Genomic DNA, 16,546 nt, shown 5'->3' on the forward strand with positions numbered 1-16,546 from the left:
CTTTCTTAGGCACGTTTTGGTAATGGATATACATCTTTGGGAGTGATCGTTGATCGTGACCCACTGAAGATGGCCGAAACATATTACTGATAAAATTCAGGATGCCGTCCTGGAATATGAACGACACTCGCATACCATTTTGCACCAATTATGAATATTAGATATCTATCATTTTGTGTATGGCATATTATATTGCACAAATCTTTCCCCTTCCCAAAACGGTAGCGAAGAAACTGTGGCAACTGTCTTGCCTATTGATATGCCAAGGCCACACTCTTAAACTATGTTACGAGATTCCGACGAAGCCGTGCTCGGAAAGAGGCTTGTCTCTCTCAGATATCACAGGCAAGGCGTCTGCACCGCGTGTCCGATGCATGATACTGATGATTCTTACTGCCGGTAAACCTCCGGGGGTGTAAGGTCGTCATCAACGAAACTCTTCTCTAGCTAACGTTTCGTCCAGGACAGTGCTGGACACCTTCAGAAGCGTTCTCCTCTTTTGAGCCTTGCTAGAGAAAGCCTTCATTCTATCATACTGATTTTTATCCGTGAATTGCACACTATCACGTAACGTCTCTTCGCTCTAGTGCAGCCAGCGAGTCTTGCTTCACCTGTTGACACAGGTCGCATTTATTTCAAATGGCGAAACTTTCAAGAATTTTATATTGCGGTGAGCTATCTGGGGGACCACAACTTGAGGTGGCAAGTGGTACAAAATGGTTGAAATGGCTCTGAGCACTATGGGACTTAACTCTATAGTCATCAGTCCCCTAGAACTTAGAACTACTTAAACCTAACTAACCTAAAGACATCACACAACACCCAGTCATCACGAGGCAGAGAAAATCCCTGACCCCGCCGGGAATCGAACCCGGGCGTGGGAAGCGAGAACGCTACCGCACGACCACAAGCTGCGGGCGAGGTGGGAAGTGGTCACGACACAATTCCTTCTTCCTCTTGGGGTTCGGGGGGGGGGGGGGGGTGGTCTGTCCCAATCCTGTTGAATTGTTATCACCGCATGTTCGTTGGAGAGCTGTGTGGACCAACATCAATCTCCCGAATCGTGGTGGAAAGAGCTTCCTTTTGACACAGAATCATTAATAACTTGTTACCTACTAATGAACGTCAACACCAAATTGGATTTTGTGACACAACCACAAGTTGTCGATGTGGTTTCTTGGACACGCTTCCACAGAGATACGCAGTGGTCAGCTGTCGAACTGACTCTGGGTGCCGATTCTGCTTGCTTTTCCCACCAAGACTTCTATGCACTGCTCACACCAATGACATTATCTTGCGGCCAGATTTCTCCTACTTTGCGAAGTCGAAGAGTAATTCCGTGATATGTTTAATTTCGCATTTTGTACTTTTTTTGTTGCTGGCGTTGGGCGGGGAGGAGGGGAGGATGACTTTTTGACGTTTCAGCAGTACATGCTTATTGAATATTGGGAAGCCTCGCATCTGCCCCGATATCGAGACACTTTTGCTAACATGCCAAGTCTCACGTTTACTAGACAAGTTGTTGGTTAGGTTGGTCAGTCGGTGTGACATCTATCCTATAGGCACGTTGAGGTAACACATCGGTGAACGTGATCCTTGTGTTATATAGAGGGGAGAGAAAAGAAAAAAAATGGCTTACGTCGGTAATCTGTGGTGAATGGATTTCTGGAAAGAGTCCCGCTCTTTCTTTTATTTTCCATTTTGTATATGTACTATCTGTTTCTGTTCTCAACTTTAGTTGTACTGTTTGATACATATGGCATATGAGGGACAGTGTGGTGGAGGAACATACGAACTTCTACGTGCTTTGTGGAATAAGAGAAGAAAACAAGAAAACAAAAAGTATAGCGATCATAACTAATAACCGGACAGAATAGCATCATCAATTGCGTCCAGGGACTTCCGGCATATGAAGCCTTTTCGTTTTGGTAACGGCATTGTCAAACAGGGCGGAGGAGCTAACAGAGGTTCAGGGCACTCTCTTGCCCTTCAGGCGGGAAACCACCTCTAAAAGGCGGAAGAATCAGCAATGATCAGCGGCATGAGGATGCAGAAGGCAATGCAAAACCACTGCGTTAGAGACATATGACTTTTATACACAGGACATGTGAAATATAACTGAATAATTGTCATGATGATCTCTCAATTGGCAAAGGATTCCGAACTAGTCCACCAACTGGATCTCTGGGAGGGGACCATGAGAATAAGGTTGAATAACCAACGAAAGGTTAACGTTCTACGAATCAGAGTGTGGAATATCAGAAGTTTTAACATGATAGGAAAGCTATAAAATCTGAAAAGGGAAGTGCTAAGGCTCATTCTAGATATGTAGGGAGTCAATGAAGTGGAATGGAAAGATAAGGATTTCTGTTCAGACGAGTATAGGGTAATATCAGCAGCAGCAGAAAATAGTGGCTCAAATGGCTCTGAGCACTATGGGACTCAACTGCTGAGGTCATTAGTCCCCTAGAACTTAGAACTAGTTAAACCTAACTAACCTAAGGACATCACAAACATCCATGCCCGAGGCAGGATTCGAACCTGCGACCGTAGCGGTCATGCGGTTCCAGACTGCAGCGCCTTTAACAGCACGCAGAAAATAGTGCAACGAGAGCAGGATTCATTATAAATGGGAAGATACGGCAGAGAGTGGGTTACTGTGAAAAATTAAATGACAGTGTTGTTTACATCAGAATCAACAGCAAATCAACAGCGGCGCAATTTCAAGTATGCATGCCGACATCGCAAGCTGAAGATGAAGAGAACGAGAAAGTATATGATGATATTGGACAGGTAATTCTGTACGTAAAGAGAGATGAAATCCTAAGTCTCATGGGGGATGGGCGATTAGAATACGGTTGTTGAGGAAGGAGTAGAAGAAAGGGTTATTGGGAAATATGAGCCTGATAGTAAGACTGAGAGAGGAGAGCGAGTGACTGCAATCTGCAATGAATTTCAGCTACCAATAGCAAATAGTCTATTCAAGAATCGCAAGAGGAAAAGGTACACTTCGAAAAGGCCGGGAGATAGGGAAATATTCCAGCTGGATTATTTCATGGTCAGGCAGAGTTTCCGAAATCAGATATTGGGATGTAAGGCATATACAGTAGCAGATACAGACTCAGACCACAATTTAATTATGACGAAGAGTAGGCTAAAGTTTAAGAGACAAATGAAGGAGAAGCAGTGCAAAAAGAAGTGGGATACGGAAGTACTAAGGAATGAGGAGATATGCTCGCAGTTCTCTGAGGGTATAGATACTGCGATTAGGAACAGCTCAGTGAGCATTTCAGTTGAAGAGGAACTGACATATCTAAAAAGTTCAATCATAGGAGCTAGAAATAAGAACATGGGTACAAGGAAGGTAACTGTGCAGAAATACTCTAGTTGGTCGACGAAAGAATGAAGTACAAAACTGCTCAGTGAAATTCAAGAACACAAAAATACAAGTTACTTTTTCTTTAGTCATCAGTCTTCTGTCTGGTTTGACGTGGCCCACAACGAATCTTCTCCTGTGTCAGTCTCTTTATCTCAGACTGTCACTTGCAGCCTACGTCCTCATTTATTTTGTATTCCTCCAATCTCTGTCGTCTGCAATTATTTCCCTCTACAGCTCCATCTAGTACGATGGAAGTTATTTCCTGATGTTTTAACAGATCACCTAACGTCCTGCCCCTTCTTCTTGTCAGTGTTTTTCGCATATTCCTTTCCTCCCCGATTCTGCGCAGGACCTCCTCGTTTCTCACCACATGAGTCCAACTTATTTTCAACATTCGTTTGCAGAACCACATTTCAAATGTTTCGTTTCTCTTCATGTTTTCTTACAGTCTATGTTTCACTATCACACAATGCTGTACTTCAGATATACATTATCAGAAGTTTCTGCCTCAAATTGAGTCCTATGTTTGATACTAGTAGACGTCTCTCGGCCTGGAATGCTCTTTTCGACAGTTCTGATCTGCTTTTAATGTACTGCTTGCTCCGTCAGTCATTTGTTATTTTGCTGCCTAGGTAGTAGAACTTCTTAACTTCGTGACCATCAATCATGTTGTTAAGTTTCTCACTGTTCTCATTTCTGCTACCTTTCATTACTTGCGTCTTTCTTCAATGTACGCTCAATCCATATTCTGTATTCATTAGACCGTTCATTCCATTCAGCATATCATGTCATTCTTCTCCACTTTCACTGGGGATAGCAATGTCACTAGCGAATCGTGTCACTGATATACTGTCACCTAGAATTTTAGTTCCAAACATGAAACTTCCTTTCATTTCCATCACTGATTCTTCGATGTGCAGATTGAACAGTATGGATGAAAGACTATAGTCCTGTCCTACAGCCTGTTTAATCCAAGCATTTCGTTCTTGATTGCTTAGGACTGAAATAAATAGGAACTGTAGGGAAACTAAAGCGAAATTGCTGCTTGAAAAGTATGAAGAAATCTATAAGCAATTATTTGTTGGAAGGACGGCCTTAGCATTCAGAAAAGTTGAAACAGACTCTGTTGAAATGAAAACCAAGGTTTTTTTTTAAAAAAAAAAGAAAGAGTGCAATGGGAATTTCACTGCTAAGTACAGAAGAATGAGCGGATAGGTGGTAGAGTGCGTTGAAGGCCTCTGTGAGGGACAAGACTTGCCTTATAACGTGATGGAAGAGGAAACAGGAGTCGATAGGGAAGAGAAAGGGGATAGAGGATTAGAACCAGAATATAAAAAATATTTGGACTACTTAAGATCAAATAAGCCAGAATGGATAGACAACATTCCATCGGAATTTATAAGATTATTGAGGGAAGTGGCAACAAAACGAGTATTTATTTTGGTGTGTGGATTGAATGAGACTAACAATGTACTATCAGACTTAGGGAAAAAGTCATCCACACAATTCGGAAGACAGAAAGCTCCGCAAAGTGTGATAATCGTCGCACAGTCAACATGACAATTCATGCATCCAAGATGTTGGCGAGAATAATATACAGAAGAATGGAAGCGAAAATAGAAGATCTGTTAAATGACGATCACTTTGGCTTTACGAAAGGTAATGGGGCCAGAAAAGTAGCTCTGACGTTGCGGTTGTTAATGCAACCAAGACACGTTCGAGGGACTTGTTGACGAGGAAAAACGTTCGACAATTTAGATGGTGCAAAATGTCCGTAACCTGTCTAATGGAGTACAAAATATGAGTTGAGAGCAAATAGAGGAAAGACGAAAGTTATGAGAAGTAGCTAGAGTAAGAACAGGGAGAAACTTAGCATCAGAAATTGGGATCACGAAGTAGACGAAGATCAGGAATTCTACTAGTCAGGCAGGAAAATAACCAGTGACGGAAAATCTACTAGGCCTTACTTTGAGGAAAAAATTTCCGATATGTATGTTTGGGACACGACATTGTATGACTGAGAAACATGGACTTTGGGAAACGGGAACAGAAAAGAATCGAAGAATCTGAGTTTCGGTGCTACAGGAGAATGCTGAAAATTTGGTAGAGTGATAAGCTAACGAATGAGGAAAGGAATATACAGAAAACACTGACAGTAAGAAGGGAAAGGATGGCAATACATCCTTTAAGATATCAGGGAATAACTTGATGGTACTACAGGGAGCTGTAGAGAGTAAAAATGGTAGAGGGAAGCAGAGATTAGAATACATCCAGCAAATAATTGAGGGTGTAGATGCAATTGCTAGTGGAGGACCGCGTCAAACTGATGACTGATGAAGCAAAACGCTATGACCACCTGCATAGTAGTTTGTTTCTCTGTCTTTGGAACGAAATACAGCAGTGATTCTGTGTATCAGTGATTGGACAGTTCATTGGTAGGTTTGTGGAGGTATGCGGCATTAGTTGTCGATGCACAGGTCATGTAATTCGCGTAAATAATGGTCCGCTGATTTGCGTGCGTGGTGATGGGATCCGATAACGACACAGAGTGGTTCCAAAGGGTATCCATCAGGGGATTTTGGACGCCTAGACCAACGTGAGTTCACTGTAATGCTCCTCAAACGGTTGTAGCACGGTTTTGGCTCCAAGACACGGACAATTATACTACTGAAAATTGACATTACCATCGAGGAAGACATGAAGCATGATGGGAAGCAGATGATTCACTGCTGTCAGCGTATCTTCGATTACTACCACAAATCCCATGCAGGCGCAGGAGAATGCCTCCCTCAGCATAATACTGCACCCACCAGCCTGTGTCCGTGGCGCGTTGTACGCGGAGAAGACCATCGACCCAGTATAGCAAAAATCTGATTTTACCCGAACAGCCGACATTTTTCCACTGATCGACGGACGAATTCCGATGGCCCCATGCCAACTGGAACTGTAACTGACGATGTCCTCGGGTCAACATGTGAAAACGTAGGGGCGGTCTGCTGTGGAGCTGCATTTTCAACAATGTATGATGGACGGTGTGATCCCAAACACTTGTGTGTGCATCAGCACTGTTTCTTTTGGTAGAGGTGCTACATATCACTATCTGGCCCACTCTACAAATAAGAGAAGCCTCCGAACACCACATTTTGTGAAGAGTGGTGGACTTCTCATCATTTAGTGCCTAGTGGTAGCTTCACTGTCCTTCTAACTCTTTCCATAGATGCTCACGACAGTAGCACGTGGATATTCGACGGGCTTCGCCGTTTCCGAGATACTCGTTCACAGGCTCTGCATAATAATAATCAGCCTTTGGTGAATGTCACGTATCCCAATGGATTTCCACATCTTCAATCCATGTCTTCACTAGGGTGTTACCCCATGCGTGTCTTCACCGTTTACGTGTCACGTGCACCAGACTTCACACATCGTCACGATGGGAGGTGGTCATAATGTTTCGGCTTATTAGTGTATAAACAATTTCAGCATTATGCCTGTGTTTGGTAATCGATTATTTGCTATAATTCAAGTGTAAATAACTCTACGACAATAATGTACTTTTATTCTGGAGCCGAGGTAATTTCTTGTCTTCGGAAATTACAGAAGCAGGAAACACTAGAGGGGAGAGGGCTGACGGATCCCTCCCTGGCACTGTTAAAAGTTATTGTTCTGATCGATCCAAAATGGATAATTTTCGGCAATTTTTAATAGCAAAATCGAATCGAAAATGAAATGAACTCATCCTAAATCAGTGACAAGTATTTGTGGAAGCAAAACTATTGCAAATATGATGATAGGTATTTATTAACTGGCTTTAAATCAACAATGACAGCGATGTTGAGGTGTCACAGAGTGTGTTGTGTCTTGATATTTTGGCAGCAGACCGTATGCTTCAAACTAATTATAACCCCACGTAGAATCTAAACAATGAAACTGTTTTGTAAATCTCGTTTCTTCTTTACGAGCAGTTAAATCAGTTTATACCACGAGGAACTTTTCCTCAGTTATTGTCAATAGCAAATTATGTCTTGCTATTATCATTCGGAGTTGCGTGCTCTACCGTCTACTATAACTCTGGTGAATATTTCGATTGCCGAGTCGGAGGGGAATGTTGTTTAAAAAACTTTGACAATATTGTTAGTCACAGAACTGAGCCTATAGCAGACGACAGTAACACAAGATAAACCGAAGAATTAAGGGTTTGTAAATTTGGGTGGGAGTCCGATGAATCAACAGTCAATAATTAATTTGCACACTTGATTATTTTACGAATGATTGTTAGACATTAATTTCATTTTGGAGGACAGGTTTATTCGTAGAAAGTATAATTGCAAGCAGAAAAGGGACTGACCTCATTTACAAATATATCATCACATCAACAGCTTTACCCCCTGTCAGCTTGAAACTATATTTACTTCAACTAATGTCACAAATTGTACATCCCTCTGCATATTTTAAAGCATTAACCAATGCATTAATCCAGTTATTACATATAACAGACATAATCTCAAGAAACCTCTGCTTTGGAAAGTTTTCTCTCATCCTACCAATGTTCTCATCCAATCAATCCTTCCACCCTCTCTCACTTTCCCTTTCCTCTGCTGCTGCCTTTCATTTCTGTCTGTGAATCCCGACCAGATTTCTTTTTTGTATAATTTTTCCACTGTAGCCAACATTATTATTGTACTCAAAGTTTGTAACATATCACCTGATGTTATAAACGAGTACGAAGTTTAAGCTTTATTAACATTGACAAAATCGGATTTATTTACCGCCTGATATATTAATTCCAACACATGTATTCCAGACCTCAAAACAAAGTCCTCTAAAACAACATTTAAAACTTATTCTGTAATAATGTTGTTACGATGTATATTCTTTGTACTCTGTGATAACGTTTCTCTTCTGCTATTTGATCCCTGCACCTAACAGTTTCCAGACGCCATATATGTTAACAAAATATGACACTATACATGTGATGTGTTACGAAAATGAAAGGAACGTGTGACCAGTGAAGGTCCTCTATTTTACTTAATTTATTTTTACCGTTAGATATACGTTTTGTTTTTTGTCAAAAAAAACCGAAAACCATGTTCTGAAATAGTGTCTTGTTTCTCTGCTAGACGGTGCCACAAGTTCCTCCAAAAATCGTAACACAACACACACGCACATATCATGGTAATAATTGTAACTCCATTTGATGATGAAGGTTTAAACCATTGAAACGCGTCATGGAGACAAATAAAGTGGCTTGTAAGAGTAAACTAATTGTTTCATTTAAAGAAAGAATCCAGACTTCTTCATGATTTCTCGCTTGTGGTAATGTATTGCCTCGTACTGACAGAACAAAAGGTTAGCTTGAAGATGGAAATAGAAGTGTTCGAAACATTTGTGGCAGCAGATCTTTCAATTATCCTTTCAGTTAACCGAACTTACTTTCGTAGAGTCTTTTTAAGGCTGTAAGTGCTGAAATTTTCCATGTGAGATTACAACATGCTCATTTCAGCTTTCAGAGGAAAACGGTACACGAAAAGAAAAATTATGGAAGATAGTATCAATGACGTGTACAATAGAGTTATAGTCAGTAGCATTATATTCTGGAGCTGTTTGTCTTCAAGTGTCCAGAGATAAAGGACTGAGGCTTCCGTCTTCTAGTTTGTGGTTTCCTTTGCTGAGATGTACCCACACATTTTGTACGAAATGCATTCCAACAGCTATATTTTCTATCATTCCCAATAGATCTTTTATTCCAGTGGCTTTGTTCGAGTATAGCATTTTACGGCAACGGTTATTTGACATATACCACGGACTTAAAAATTTTTTGAGCGGTTTTACACAAGGCGGCCACGTGGATCAGTGTATCCAGTCCATATTTGTCCATCAGCAGTTGTAGCTATTCTGACCAGCTTAGGCCAGTTTGTGGGTTTTTTTCAGGATGTTCTGTGAAATCATTTTGTTTGGTATTGTCGGGAATCGTGTTATCCCTGTTTGTTTTAATTTTTATATCAGCCCACAGGTTTGTTCAGAAATTTTAGTGGAAATATATAAATTTCCTTATTGTTTTCTTTTGTAACAAATACAAGATATTGAGCACAGGACTTCTGTGTAGTAATTTTCTTCACAGGTTGGCGAGTACCATCAGCGTCACATCCACTGTATAAATTCTGGTAAAATAAATAGTTGTGTAAAATTAATTTTTGCTGCAAGAATGAATTCTCTGGAATCATATTAACATCTGCTCACAGTTCATCGCTAGAGACTCCTTTAAGCTTTTACCAGGCACTGAGCATTATTTAATTAATTTATTTCACTTGTTCATGCAATATTTCCACATAAAAACCATCTGAAGCAGGAAAGCTAAGTCTATATTTATGGTGATTTTCAGTTTCATCAAGGTATGATCGTCGAGTTATAACCACGTAGAGTACAATTTCTATGTGAGTGTCGGGTGTGAAAGACAGTTGAAATGTGCGTATATGAGGGCGTGATGAAGAGTAATGTCTCGGAAATTTTTGTGTGAAAACTCAAAGCTTTTTGAATAAAACAAACATTATTGGCACTTTTCATCTTTCTTCTTCATGTCTGCATATTTATTTATCTGCCAACGACATACTAGATTGTTGATACTGTCACTGAAGAATGCTTGACTTTCTTGACGGAGCTACAACTTCACTTGTCCTTGCGCCGCTTCATTACGATCAAAGTGCATTCCTCGCTGGTGTTCTTTAAGTTTCGGAATGAGGTGAATATCGGATGTGGGCAAGTCGGGGCTGGATGGCGGATGATCGACGACAGTGAACTCAAGGCGTCTGATTGTGGCAGACGTTGGAGGGTTCGTATGCGATGTGGCACTGTCATACAGAAGGGTGCTCCGTGTGTGAACGAACTCGTCAAGTTCGTGCTTTCAGTTTTTTGAGGTCTCGTAGTACCTCTCAGAGTTTAGGCATGAGTTGTAAGTGCCCCACACCTTATACTTCCCAGAATACTGTGAGCAAGGATTTGCCTGCTGGTGCCATTGTTTTAACTTTTTAGGCCTCGGTGATTCTTGGTCACAGAACTCCACTGATCTCACTTGTTTTCGGGGTGACAATTATGAACCTAGCTCTCATCACCTGTGACAATCATTCCACAATGAAGTTTTCACTCTGTAGTGCAGCGTGAGCTGGTACGTAACTTCCTGGCAGATTAAAACTGTGCCGAACCGAGACTCGCCCTCAGTATCCTTGCGATTCGTGGGCAAGTGTTCCAGCGACTCACGACCCGTCCTCACATGTGTACTTCCGCAAGTACCTCGTCTCCTACTTTTCGTCCTGGAAGGTAGGAAACGAAGTACTGACGGAAGAACAACTGTGAGTATGGGTCGTGAGTTTCAATTGGGTAGCTCAGTTGGTAGAGCAACTGCCCACAAATGGCAAATGCCCTCAGTTCGAGTCTCAGCCTGGCACACAATTTTAATCTGCCAGGTAAATTCATGTCCGTGTATTGTTAAGGAATTCATCACCTTCACCCGCAAAGCGGATAATAAGTTGTTGACAGATATTCAGTCTCCTGTATTTCATGTCAGGAGTGAGCATTATAGGCACCAGCAGTGCTGTCAGTTTCAAGAAGCTCAGTTGTGCAATAACGGCTTGTAGACACTCTCGTGATATACCACACTTACCTGAGAGCTGTGTCTGTGTTAACCGAGGATTTTTTCTGATGTGTTCAACATCTTGATACCGATGAGTTTCGTTGATTGCCGTACGCAGTCGTCCACTCCGAGGTCTGTCCCATACGTTGTGGTCAGCACCACTGTTTCCATGATTACGACCACAAACAACCCAACGTCACACATTACTGATGCCGAACCAGTCATCACCGTACGGGGCTCACATTCGTATTCGGATTTCAGTTAGAATGTTTAAAGCAGTCTGAAATTCAATTACAGTACGCTGTTTCTTCCAGACAGCGGTAGGGCGAAGAGGCACGGAACAGGGTGGAAAATGTAAGCACAGAGAAGCATATAATCTCTACCCATGAAACAGTTCTTCACAAATACGCAATAATATTCTTGGTGGCTCGTTTGCAGATGATAAGAAAAAACGACGAAAAAGGGCAAAAAAAGGTGTATAATAATGTGTTTCTTTAGGGATGTAATTTTAAGGTGAGCGTCTAAAAATACAAAGCTAACTGTATGTATTGTAATTTTTAGACCTACAACAGTGAAATTATCACAAAACTCTGTCGCAAAATCTCAGGAATCCTCATGACTGAGATTTAACAACACAAGCACACTCCCCTCTTTGGTGACATGTAAGGAAAGGTTGGTCCTACATAGCTAATTGAGGAGGCATATATGGATAACTCTTGGATGCTAAATATGGTGCGTTACATATAATTTAATTCATTTAATTATTTATTTACTGATGTTGGAAAATTTGCTCATATTTGGGAATGTTGTATGCGAGACTTGTTATGAAGTGATGTAGAATATGGTGAAGGCCTGCTGAAGGTAATCAGTTTCTTTTGGAGGATTGCACAGTACTGTTGATGAAGATTTTCCACGGAATTTTTGAGTAGTTCAGTATTTTATCCTATATGCAACTATTCTTATTATATGTATTTTTACATTATGTTCCTACTTTTGTTAGTGAATGGAGGACCCAAGTCCTAGTCAAATTATTTTGATGATTAAATGTCTTATGGGGCATTATAGGGAATTTTGTACAGTACTTTTCATTTCTGTAAGAAGATTTAAACTTGTTAAAATTTTGGTCAGCTTACTGCCCAGGGAGGTCAGTTTGACAGTGTTTGACAGTGCAGTGGCAGTAATGCAACTCAGTGCATGCCGGGGAAAATGTATGTAGTTACAGGGAGAGCAGGTGAGCACGTTTTAAGAATGGTATGGAAAGGGGGGAATAATACAAAATATTGGAAAATTCTGATTCAGATGGCTTGTCCACTGCTGGTACTCAGCGGATTATCAATAAATATTAAATAGTAACTCACTCACTATATCTGGTAGTCAACGAAAGTTTGCAGCTACCAGTGATGTTAATACTGAAATTCAGGAAAACATAACTGCTGTCATGAGTGAGAATGCAAATGCTATCGGTAAAATTCAGCTGCAGGAGTATGGAAGTGGTTGTGGTAGATCACCAGATCTTTCTACTGTATCTATTTTTGTGCTACTCAGGGTGAACCCACCAGTAACAGCTCAGATACAAATGCTCGTGTTGATAAAGATTTTGTTAATTAGTTGCAAGGACTCTTAATGAGGTTTGTACAAGTACAAAATACAGAGCTTGATGGGAGAATTTCTAATGCTGAAAGTAAACTTACTATTCTTGAAGAATATCTGGGTTAATTTTATTTGGTCGCTAGTGAACAAAATAAGCAATGGCAAACTTATTTTAAAATTTTAAGACATGAATATGAAACCAATAAAACAGATTTATGACAGAAACTTGATTGAGTACCCGCTTAGGAATCTATTCAAATTCGGGAACATGCTTCAAGTCACGCTACTTTATTAAAAGATTTAAAAAAGATATCTTAGGAGCTGATAGTTAGTGTAGAAAATCAGAGTAAAGAAGAGATTCAGCGGAAGTTACCACTTGATAAACTGGGTTCTTCTGCTGCACAATTAGTAGTTCATACTGTAGAGGATTCTAAGTACAGTACCTGTCGGTGTTGGTGAGTCACACTCAAGGATATCACCGTTAAGATTTAAACTGTGTCAAATAGAGATTAATAGGAGATGGTAACTAGCGCAAGAATGAAGTGAGAGGTTATCAAAGATAAAGGGCAAGTTATACAAAGGTGTGGCTGCATGTCAATGTTATAGTAGAGGTCATATACATGATGATGATGTGGATTCAAATCTAGAAGATCAACCAAACCCAATGTCTCATAATGAGAGAAGGCGAAACTATCCTAGTCATAAAGATTTCAATCACGAGACTGTACACCGTGAGGCGATATTGGGTTTTAATAATAACCATTTATTATTACTCGAAACGTTTCAAGTGTTCAGAACCACAATAAATTGAATTCGTCCTTGTACTTGGTTGGAAAAAATTAATTTCCACTTGCATCAACTTGGCTTTTTGATAAAAGACTGAATTGTGTGTGGTTACTTGGAAGGTGATCTCTTGCGTCGGTGCACACACTGATTGGGAATTTTGTGTCATTTCACGGGGTTTGGGCAGTTATCCTTGTATGTTTGACGACCGGAAACACCGCAAGACACACTCTAACAAGGACTTTTGATGAGGCAAATATTTCAGACATTTGGTTTAGCAATCTGTACGAATCTTTCATTACATGTTGTAAAAAAAATCAATTTTTATGCAAACCTTACAGTCCTGCTAAGCCGATTTGTATTTTTCATGTTAAACTTCGTTCACAGTTACACTACCGGCCATTAAAATTGCTACAACAAGAACAAATGCAGTTAATAAACGGGTATTTATTGGACAAATACATTATACTAGAATTGACATGTGATTGCATTTTCACACAATTTGGGTGCATAGATCATGAGAAATCAGTACCCAGAACAACCATCTCTGGCCGTAATAACGGCCTCGATACGCCTGGGCACTGAGTCAAACAGAGCTTGTATGGCGTGTACAGGTACAGCTGCCCATGCAGCTTCAACACGATACAAAAGTTCATCAAGAGTAGTGACTGACTTATTGTGACGAGCCAGTTGCTTGGCCACCATTGACAGACGTTTCTAATTGGTGAGTGATCTGGAGAATGTGCTGGCCAGGGCAGCAGTCGAACATTTTCTGTATCCAGAAAGGTCCGTACAGGATCTGCAACATGCGGTCGTGCATTATCCTGCCGAAATGTAGGATTTCGCAGGGATCGAATGAAGGGTGGACCCACGGGTCGTAACACATCTGAAATGTAACGTCCACTATTCAAAGTGCCGTCAATGCGAACAAGAGGAGACCGAGACGTGTAACCAATGGCACCCCACACCATCACTCCGGGTGATACGCCAGTGTGGCGATGACGAATACACGCTTCCAATGAGCATTCTCCGCGATGTCGCCAAACACGGATGCGACCATCATGATGCAATAAACAGAACCTGGATTCTTCGGAAAAAATGACTTTTTGCCATTCGTGCAGCCAGATTGGTCGTTGAGTACACCATCGCAGACACTCCTGTCTGTGATGCAGCGTCAAGGGTAACAGCAGCCATGGTCTTTGAGCTGATATTCCATACTGCTGCGAACATCGTCGAACTGCTGTTGTTGTCTTGGAAACGTCCCTATCTGTTGACTCAGGGATCGAAATGTGGCTGCACGATCCGTTACGGGCTTGCGGATAAGATGCCTGTCATCGCGACTGCTAGTGATACGAGGCCGCTGGAATCCAGCACGGCGTTTCGTATTACCCTCCTGAACCCACTGATTCCATATTCTGCTAACAGTCATTGGATCTGGACCAACGCGAGCAGCGATGTCGCGATACCATAAGCCGCAATCGCGATAGGCTACAAGCCGACATTTATTAAAGATGGACACATGATGGTACGCACTTATCCTCCTTACACGAGGCATCACAACAACGTTTCACCAGGCAACGCCGGTCAACTGCTGTTTGTGTTTGAGAAATCGGTTGGAAACTTTCCTCATGTCAGCACGTTGTAGGTGTCGCCACCGGCGCCAACCTTGTGTGAATGCTCTGAAAAGCTAATCGTTTGCATATCACAGCATCTTCTTCCTGTCGGTTAAATTTCACGTCATTAGCACGTCATCTTAGTGGTGTAGCAATTTTAATGGCCAGTAGTGTACATTGAATTGTTCTTGCTGACTATGTGAAAAATCAGTTAGAAAGTTTTCAATCTTTATTACAAGAGTTCAATTATGATAGCAGTGAAGGGAATGGATGTGGTAGGAACGGTAAGCACTTTGTTTATTGTGATGCGAGACACAAAGAAATAGCAATTACGATTGTCAGCAGTATGATTCCCAATGGGATAGATGTGGTGGTAGCAAATGGAGGCATGTGAATGAAGGAATGATCGCAATGGGAATAGTTTTTGCAGGAGAGGTTGATATGGTGGAAATAGTAGGGTATTAGATAGTTCGCAGGTAGCATGGCAAATGGTGTTAGTGCTGACTGCATTGATGGAGATTAAGTTCCACAGATTCTGGAAGGTCTGGACATCTGATCCAAGAAATAACCAGCTTGCAACAGGTCTGCCACTGTGTAACAGCATTTGGAGTCTGCAGTTAAATCAGATGCTGAAAAAACGACCAACACTAGCCATGAGAAATTGAATATGTTAAGATATGAGGGAACTCTTCCTTAGTAAGGAACAAGGACCTACAACTTCTTTTGTGAGTCTAGTGCTTCATATAGATGTTAATGCAATAATTTTGTCTTGCATTCTTGATACTGTTACATGGTCGGGATGCTGCTTTATAACAAGAAGGTAAAAGAAAAACGCAGGAGTGCAGCTCCTCCGGTACTCTGACAAGTATGAAAGGACGCTGGGCCTCTGGAGCAACCAGGGAAGCAGGCGGGTAAAACCGTGGAGTTGGAGTGCCGCACGCTCCACGCCAAGGGACTCAAGCAAATGCTTGGCACGAATCCCAAATGGTCTCGTTGCCCTGGGACGACTGGAAAAGAGACATTCCATAGGCGGTCGGGCAACGGTAGGCTACGCAGGGGAGGTAGGACAGGCAAGGAATTGACGCACCCGTCGCACCGTGAGGAGTTTCCGCCGGATGGCGAGCGGCGGTTCCCCTGCCTCAGCACACAGGCAGTGGCCAGCCTGATACCCTCATGGTGTACTGCGTAAAGTATCTTCAGATACGAAGGCCTTGCTGACCCATACACGGTGCAACCATAGTCAAGACGCGATCGGACGAAAGCCCTATAAAACTGCAGCAGACGCGCCCGATCTGCTCTCCAGGACCGATGGCTCAGACTCTTCAAAATATTCAGTGCCTTCAGGCCCCGCACCTTGAGGTCTTTAAGGTGAGGCAACCACGACAACTTGGAATCAAAAGTGAGGCCCAGGAACCTCACAGTGTCTCTAAAAGGAAGAACGGTGTGCCTCAGACGCAATTCAGGGGAGGTAAAAAGAGGTCGAGAACGATTAAAATGAACACACACACATTTCTCTGCAGAAAAGGCAAAACCCGTCTTCGCAGTCCATGCTTCTAA

Source organism: Schistocerca americana, chromosome 1, assembly GCF_021461395.2.
Source record: "Schistocerca americana isolate TAMUIC-IGC-003095 chromosome 1, iqSchAmer2.1, whole genome shotgun sequence".
NCBI lineage: Eukaryota > Metazoa > Arthropoda > Insecta > Orthoptera > Acrididae > Schistocerca > Schistocerca americana.